The 7984-nt window shown below is 43.4% G+C and overlaps 1 non-coding gene across 1 annotated transcript; it reads right to left on the reverse strand.

Moving 5' to 3' along the window:
• Positions 1 to 4542: 4542 nt before the first annotated feature.
• LOC138444442 (U6 spliceosomal RNA) lies at positions 4543 to 4647 on the reverse strand. Its single transcript, XR_011258471.1, has one exon. It is a non-coding gene; the product is annotated as a U6 spliceosomal RNA (small nuclear RNA).
• Between the last annotated feature and the right edge of the window lie 3337 nt (positions 4648 to 7984).

A 7984-nucleotide genomic window follows, 5' to 3' on the forward strand; every position in this document is an offset into this window, starting at 1 on the left:
TAATTCATCCTCTCTTCTGAAGACAACCCTTCTCATCCTTGGCTAAAATCACTTGATGAACTTCAAAAAGACAACCACACCTGGACCCCGAGCCAGATGGACAAAATTAGACTCTCTGGGGGTAGAACCCATGAACCGGTAAGTTAGAAACATTCCAGGTGATTCTAATGCGCACGCCTATCTTTTCGCTTTCCCCGTTTCTAATCCACTGGTTTGGCAATCAGATAGCCAAGCTTCTAGGATGGAGTGGCATGGAGACCGGTAGTGATGAGACTGATTTACGTGGTTCCAGAATTCAAACTGGAGTCACAGGAGCAAATTACAAGGAGGCAGATTTAGGATGAGACTCAGAAGAAATTTCTGACCATTCCTGAAATGCCTTTTCTGGAATTGGCTTCATGATGATCAGTCTATGAACCATATAAGATGATTCACTGTGTATAAATTTATATTGAACATGCCTGATTTTGTAGAGATAGATAAATTACCTAGCTTAGCAGACTTTACTCCAAATAGCTTTTGATTGTTTCCAAAAATCAAACCCATCCCCAAGAGCGATCACAGAGTCACTTCCCACAAGTTCCTTAACCTCCGAGTGTCCGGGACTCCCTGCCCTAAGACAACTGGGAGGCTCACCCACTTGCCTCACCTGGGTGAGATTTCAGTGAAATAAGAAAGGAATGTGAATGCTCCAGATTCTGCTGGTTGAAACTAAATGAAGGTGAATCCTCATGCCGTCGGCGAGGATCTGAAAAATGGCATTCATTCCTGGTTCTGAAAGTAGTTATAAGCCTGGACTGGAGAGCTCTCGGCCTAGGCTGGACTCTAGCATCATCACCCAGTACTGACCTGACTTGACCTCCCTGGATCGCAGTTTCCTCATCTATTAATGGAATTGGGAGGGTCAACTGGGAAGTACTTACACAGATCTTAGCACAGAGTCTGAAATTTGGCAAATGCTCCATACACACTGATACCTTGTTAATCATTATCACCCTTGAAGTAAATCCCTACATTTTGACTGTTTTGAAGGGGACCAGGCTCACATGGATGTGTAAGTCTTGGAATGTTTGTTAGAAAACCTGCCCCACCTCTCTGTGGTCACAGCTTCAGAAAGTGTGTTGATTTCCATTCAAGTCCCAGGCCTTTGGCTCAGGAGCTCCACTCCTGTATATCTTGTCTGAGCCCGAGAACAGAAGCCAAGGCAAGTGTTTGCTTTGGAACAAAGAAGGAACAAGGATGGGTTTCTGGAGGCACTCGCCATTCTGAGGAAGGAGTCATTAGTTTCTCATAAGGTGAAGTGGTGAAGCGGAGTCCATTTTCCTCAGCTTTCTTGCACAGCTCCTGTGGGTCAGGAGAGGGGTGGAGGGAGGACCAGGGCCCTCCACAACCAGGCCTAGATTTTGAAAATGGACTTGCATATCTTTTGTGTTTTCCAAGGTTAGGCTAAAAACATATCCAGGTTGCTTGCTCCCGTCTTCTTCTTCATAACTGGATGAGTGTGTGCGTGTGTGCATGTGTGTGTGTATGAGTGAAACACAGTATGTGTGTAGGGCAAATACTGCTGGGGAAGGTGTCCAGGTGAGCAATCCTGAGTCATTGGCTCTGGAAAATACCACCAGCGCCCGGATATAACTTTCTAAAGGCTCCTCTCCCTCACTGTGGGATTCAAGAAACTGCTTTCCTGATGGAGCTAAAAGTATCAGCCTGGTTGCAGAAACCCCCACACAGAACCACCCCCCGAACACACTCAGCCATCACTGAGAAGGGATAGCTGATTTTCCACAGGTGTTTTGTTTCCCCTCCTTCAGCATTCAGATTCACGTTTTGCTTCTAGAACCACCATCATTTCATTAAACTTCACTCAAAAACAAGGGGGCAGGCACCCACAGCTCAGAATTTTGTCTTGAATTAGTTTTCTTATTTTGTTGTTGTTAGAGTCAAAGCACAGACCAAGTGAGATTCAGAGGTGCTGCTGCATGTTGATATCCCCAAAGGTTTCCTTCGTGCCACTTGGCACCAAGAGGCAAGAGTAGCTTCCTCCCAGCACCCCCACGCCCACCCCCATCTCTCCCCTTCTCCCTGCTGTGGATGGAGGCTGCTGGCGGCAATGGTTCAGGGAGCGTGGAGTTGTCACAGCCTGTTGTAAGCAGAAGGTGGATGCCAGGGGCTGTCAATGCTTTATCTCTCAACAAACACACGTTACCGCCCTAGGATTTCCATGGAAAGAACTGGGAAGTGTGGAGAACTCATAATACATAATACCTGCTGCTGAATAAGGATTGTGTGCTTCCATGAGAAACTACTAATATCACTGCTATGCTCCAGAGGTCCATGGGAAGGTCTAGTCAGGTAGCCTTGTGTGATTTTGCCAAGAATAATCATCTTGCTAGGGGTGGGCAAGAATCAAACATTTAGAGTCCCTTCCAGGAGGCAACATTGAGCTAACAACTTGACACAAGTTCTGTTATTAAATCTTCGCCACAGCCAGGTGAGACAGGGGAGGGGAAACCGAGACTCATATTGCGTTTCGGTCAGGAGAGGTGAGGCTGTGCTGTAGTAACAAACAGTTTGAAGAATCTCAGTGGTTCTATGCAATTAGAGTGTACTTGCCACTCACAGAAGCCTTCCATGCAGTTACTCCAAAACGCTGGCTACTTTGACCTTTTGGCCCACCATGCCAACTCAAGGCCTCCACTGCCATTGCCACGGCAGGGGAAGAGAGAGACTGGAAGATTGTGCCTGAGTTTCTCCTTCAGCCCAGAAGTGAACTGCTGCTGCCAGTTCAGTTGCCAGAACTAGTACTATGTCCCCACACGCCTATTGAGTCTTCCATGTGCCAGGAAGGGCACAGGATATCGGTGAGCGTAGGCGATACTGACCACAGGGAGGTTTAATACCTAGCAGGAAGTAGTGGGATTTCCCTGATGTCTCAACAGATGAAGAATTTGCCTGCAATGCAGGAGACACAGGAGATGCGGGTTTGACCCCTGGGTCAGAAAGATCCCCTGGAGGAGGAAATGGCAAACCCACTCCAGTATTCTTGCCTGGGAAATCCTATGAACATGGGAGCCTGGTGGCTGCAGTCAGAAGGGTCACAAAGAGTTGGACATGACTGGGCAACCAAGCACAAGGTAGCAGCTGGCAGAACTAAGGTATCAAGTGAGCTCTGCCTGGAATCAAAGCTCAAACTCTGTCCACGACACTGGGAGCCAGTAAGAGGACTCTTTCCCTCCAGGCTCAGTTAGCAAGCAGGTCTGTGTGAGCATCCTTGCATAACCTGCTGGGGAGGAAAGTGAAAGTGAAAGTCACTCAGTTGTGTCCAGCTCTTTGTGACTCCATGGACTACAGTCCATGGAATTCTCCAGGCCAGAATACTGGAGTGGGGAGCCTTTCCCTTCTCCCAACTCAGGGATCTTCTTCCCAACTCAGGGATCGAATCCAGGTCTCCCGCATTGCACGCAGATTCTTTACCAGCTGAGCCACAAGGGTGTCCAAAGGTAGTCATTAAATAGCAGTAATAAGTCCTTGTATTTGTACAAAGCCTCCCTGGTTTTCAAGGCTTCTTAAAGTATGTTGGGTCACCAAATCCTTAAAACAACATAGCCAAACAAAAAGGGAAAATTTTCAAACTGAACATAGCAGAGCTAGTCATTGAATAACCCAGACTAGAACTTAATTTATATACAACCTCATTTGAAGCTCTTCCCAGCCCATCCTACTCTCTGTAAGTTCAGTCTGGAAAGAGCCCTCCTTTCTACCCAGACTCTCACCCCTCCTCTAAAACGCCACTCTCAGGACACCACACCCTCGCTGGATCCTCTTCTGGGGGATGTCATCATTAGCGCATGCAAAGCAATTAATGTGTCACACTGTACAGACTTAGGTTTAAGAACATTTGAGATAGAATTAACTTTTTAATTTTTATTGGATTATAGTTGTTTTCAGATGTTGTGTTAGTTTCTGCTGTACAGCAAGGTGAATCAACTGTATGTATACACAGGTCCTCTCTTTTTTGGACTCCCTTCCCATTTAGGTCACCACAGAGCACTGAGTAGAGTGCCCTGTGTTATACAGCATGTTCTCATTAATTATCTATTTTATGCATAGTATCAACAGTGTATGTATGTCAATCCCAATTGCCCAATTCCTCCTACTCCCCCTTTCCTCTTTTTTTAAAAAAATTTAATTTATTTAAATTGGAGGCTAATTACTTTACAATATTGTAGTGGTTTTTGCCATATATTGACATGAATCAGCCATGGGGTTACATGTGTTCCCCATCCTGAACCCCCACTTCCACCTCCCTCCCCATCCCATCCCTCTGGGTCATCCCAGGGCACCAGCCCTGAGCACCCTGTCTCATGCATCAAACCTGGACTGGCGATCTGATTCACATATGATAATACACATGTTTCAGTGCTATTCTCTCAAATCATCCCACCCTTGCCTTCTCCCACAGAATCCAAAAGACTGTTCTTTACATCTGTGTCTCTTTTGCTGTCTCTCATGCAGGGCCCCTCTTCCCTCTTGATGCCCATAAAAATCACGGAACACTTGACAGACTTGCACGTCATCCTTGCGCAGGGGCCATGCTCATCTTCTCTATGTTATTCCAATTTTAGTATATGTGCTGCTGAAGTGAGCTACATTTGAGACAAAATATAGATAACAGGCAGAGTAGGGTGAATGAGAGAGTCTAGAAAATCTGTCTTGAGAAGCCACTAGCTTGTTGAGATGTGAATAAAGAGGGAATTCATTTCAGATGGAAATTCTTTCTTTTAATTCTCATTCCTTTGTTCTAATCCATTGCATTTTGTTTTGCACAGCTTGTGGGATCTTGGTTCCCTGACCAGAGATCGAACACAGGCCCTCAGCAGTGAAACCATGAAGTCTTAACCACTGGACCACCAGGGAATTCACTAGTCTATTACATTAAAAAATTTGCTAAGTGCCTTTGCATGTACTATTTCATTTAACTTCCTGAACAATTCTGTTAGGGAATTGAGAACTTAGTCAGATCTTTCTTCTCACTGGACAAAAAACTGAAACCTACAGAAGATGAATGACTAGTCAAACGTCAGAGCAGGCCAGAGCCTGAACTCAAACAAAGAGGCAAAATTGTTAACGAGGAATAATGGTCGATATTGATGCAACAGTGGTGAAACTATTACATTTAGAGCTAGCTGGCAGTCTATAAATTAATACATTTTATAAAAACCAGGTTTTTAGTATGAAATACTTCATACATACAATGGAGCTTAAATACACATATATGATATTTAGAATAATAAAACACTGTATCTACCACCCTGCTTATGTCCAGTGTTCTAAAACAATAGGTCACTTCAAGCTATAAAAATGACATACTCAGGGACTTCCCTGGTGGTCAAGCGGTTAAGAATCTGCTTTACAATGCAGGGGATATGGGTTTGACCCCTGGTCAGAGAACTAAGATCCCACATGGCACTTAAGCCAGTGTCTTCTAGGGCCTGCATGCCACAATGAAAGATCCTACCTGCCACAACCTAAGACCTGATGCAGCCAAATGAATGAATATTAAAAAAAAAAAAAATGACATACTCTTGGCTCAAAATTCAAATCACCCAGAAGATGGAAACTTTTAAGTCTCTTTTCTCATCCTGTCAACCTCTGAATCCCACTCTCCAAGGATAACTGCTGTCAACAATTGGACCCAAAATCTTAATTACATTCATTCTGGAAACAATCCAGATATATACATATCAAGAGTCATAAAAATGTCTAACTTTTGGTCCCATCACCCCACTGTAGGCATTTATCTCAGGAAAAGACCTCTCAGGATGCCCTTCTCATGGCCAAGCTCATTCCCACACAAGTCTGTGCCCTTGTTATTTTCTCTGTCTGGAAGCCTGTCCCTCCAGATTTGCTCATGGTTGGAAGCCCTTCAAGTCTCAGCTCAGGTGTCAATGCCTCTGACAGGTTGCTGGTGGTCACCTCTCTAGACTGGCTCCATTGGAACCAAGTGGCACAGAGTGGGAACATACATTTCGAGTTGAGAGGATAAATGTCCTCTCAAAACCACCACCAGACTACTCAGATAAGGAGTATACTTGACTCACTTTGGAACCCAGAAGCTACTTCTGCAAAGAAACAGTCCTTGCAGGGGGTTTCAAGACTTTTAAGTAGCCGGCAGTGTGGGAAGCACCAGCCAGGGGCCATCCTGTCGTTTCTTCCCGCATCAGAAAGGCTGCCTTTCAGATGTAGATAGCGCATGGTGGGCCATCTGCCCTCCCTCTCCACCCTGTTCATTCTTGGCTTCTAAAACAAACAAGTGGTGAAGAAAATCTGCTGGGTGAGAGTCTCTGTCAAAACAACACCTAGTCCTACTTAATTAAGATGAATAATTTGAGCACTCTCAAATCAGACAAGGGAAACATGAAGATTTTCCACAAAAACAGAAATGTGGCCAAGTGGGAGGGATCCTCAGAAGCCTCCACAGCATTCTGAGTTGGGGGTGGGGGTGGAATGTCTTGCTTAGCCTTGGGGTAGAGAGGTGGGAGAAGAGGTGAGAAAGGGAAGCCTAGATCTTAATCTAGTACCGCAAACCCTCTTTTTTTCCTCACAGCAAAGTAAAACATATTTACTATAGAGGAGTCAAAAGAAAAATCAAACCTCACATAATCGGGCCATCCAGAAAGGCAATATTTTGTAATGTGCGGTGTTTTTTTGTTTTTTCTTTAGCATAATTATATTTTGAAAAAACAAAATGTGGTTATGCTATATACTTACTGCCTTTAAACTGCTTTTTTCACTTAATAATATACTGTGAACATTTTCCCATGACATCCAATACTACTCAATGCTGTTTTGTTTTTTTTTTTAAACAGCTATTTAGTATCTCCTTGTATGGCTGTATCATCAACCAGCACCCTGTCACTGGAGATTTAGGTTGTCCCCTGTTTTTATAGGCGGCTTGTTAATGGCTGTTTTTCAAATGCATCCTTGGTTATTTCCTTCAGGACTAATTCCCAGAAGTGTTAAAGGGTGTGTAAAATTCTAAGAGTTTTTATATACAACCGCTGTGGACAGTACATTCATATGTTGAAGAGCATTAATAAATGTGGTTGACTACCTTATTTTTGGTCTCTTCACCTCTATTTTTACCGAATGTAGTGACAGTGAGCTAGGAATAATACACAAAGTTTACATTCAGATGGGAATTTCTGTCTTCAAAGGAACTTATATTTTAAAGAAAACCTCATTTTTGATCTGGACAAATATGAAGCAAATCAATTAAACAGAAAAAAATGATTTATTAATTGATCAGATAAAGATAGAAAATTAATGGGAGACCCTGATCTTCCTTGTTTTCTCTCATTACTAAACTAATTACTTAATTATTTAATGTGTTAACTTTGCCATGTGTACATTTCTGTTCCATGTTTGCCTTTTATGGCAACGCTAATGACTGGTTGCCCAGTAGCCCTTTCCAACCTCCTTTTCTATTTTCTGCTTCCTACTATGGAAAATGAAAAAGCCAAAACATCCCAGACTCCCTAGCAGGAGAGGGTGACAAATTTTTGCCCAGTAAGAACCGAGGGGACATCTCTTGCAGGGATCTGGGAAAGTTTTTCCCCTGTTTGACAAAAGGAGAGAGTTCACAAAACAAGTTCTTATCACCTTGCCCCTGAACCCCATTCCCAGTCATTGAATATTGTCATGTTGGTGCATAAGACTCTAGGAGCTGTGGCAGCCATTTTATAACCATGAGGCAATACGTGTCAGAATTAAAAAAAAAAAAAAACTCGAATAATGGTTGGTCCTCAATTATATCAGGGAGGCTGTTGAATATACCCTAGATTTAACTCTCCAAATACGTATCTTCATGGCTTAAGTTAGTGGTTCTCAACATTAGTGGTTAGATTAGCACATCAGAATTAGTTGGGAATTTTGTTAAAGTAAGACTGATTCCATAGGTTTGAGGTTCTGTATTTTTATCAAG

The sequence above is a fragment of the Ovis canadensis genome, chromosome 7 (genome assembly GCF_042477335.2).
Source record: "Ovis canadensis isolate MfBH-ARS-UI-01 breed Bighorn chromosome 7, ARS-UI_OviCan_v2, whole genome shotgun sequence".
Classification (NCBI taxonomy): Eukaryota; Metazoa; Chordata; class Mammalia; order Artiodactyla; family Bovidae; genus Ovis; species Ovis canadensis.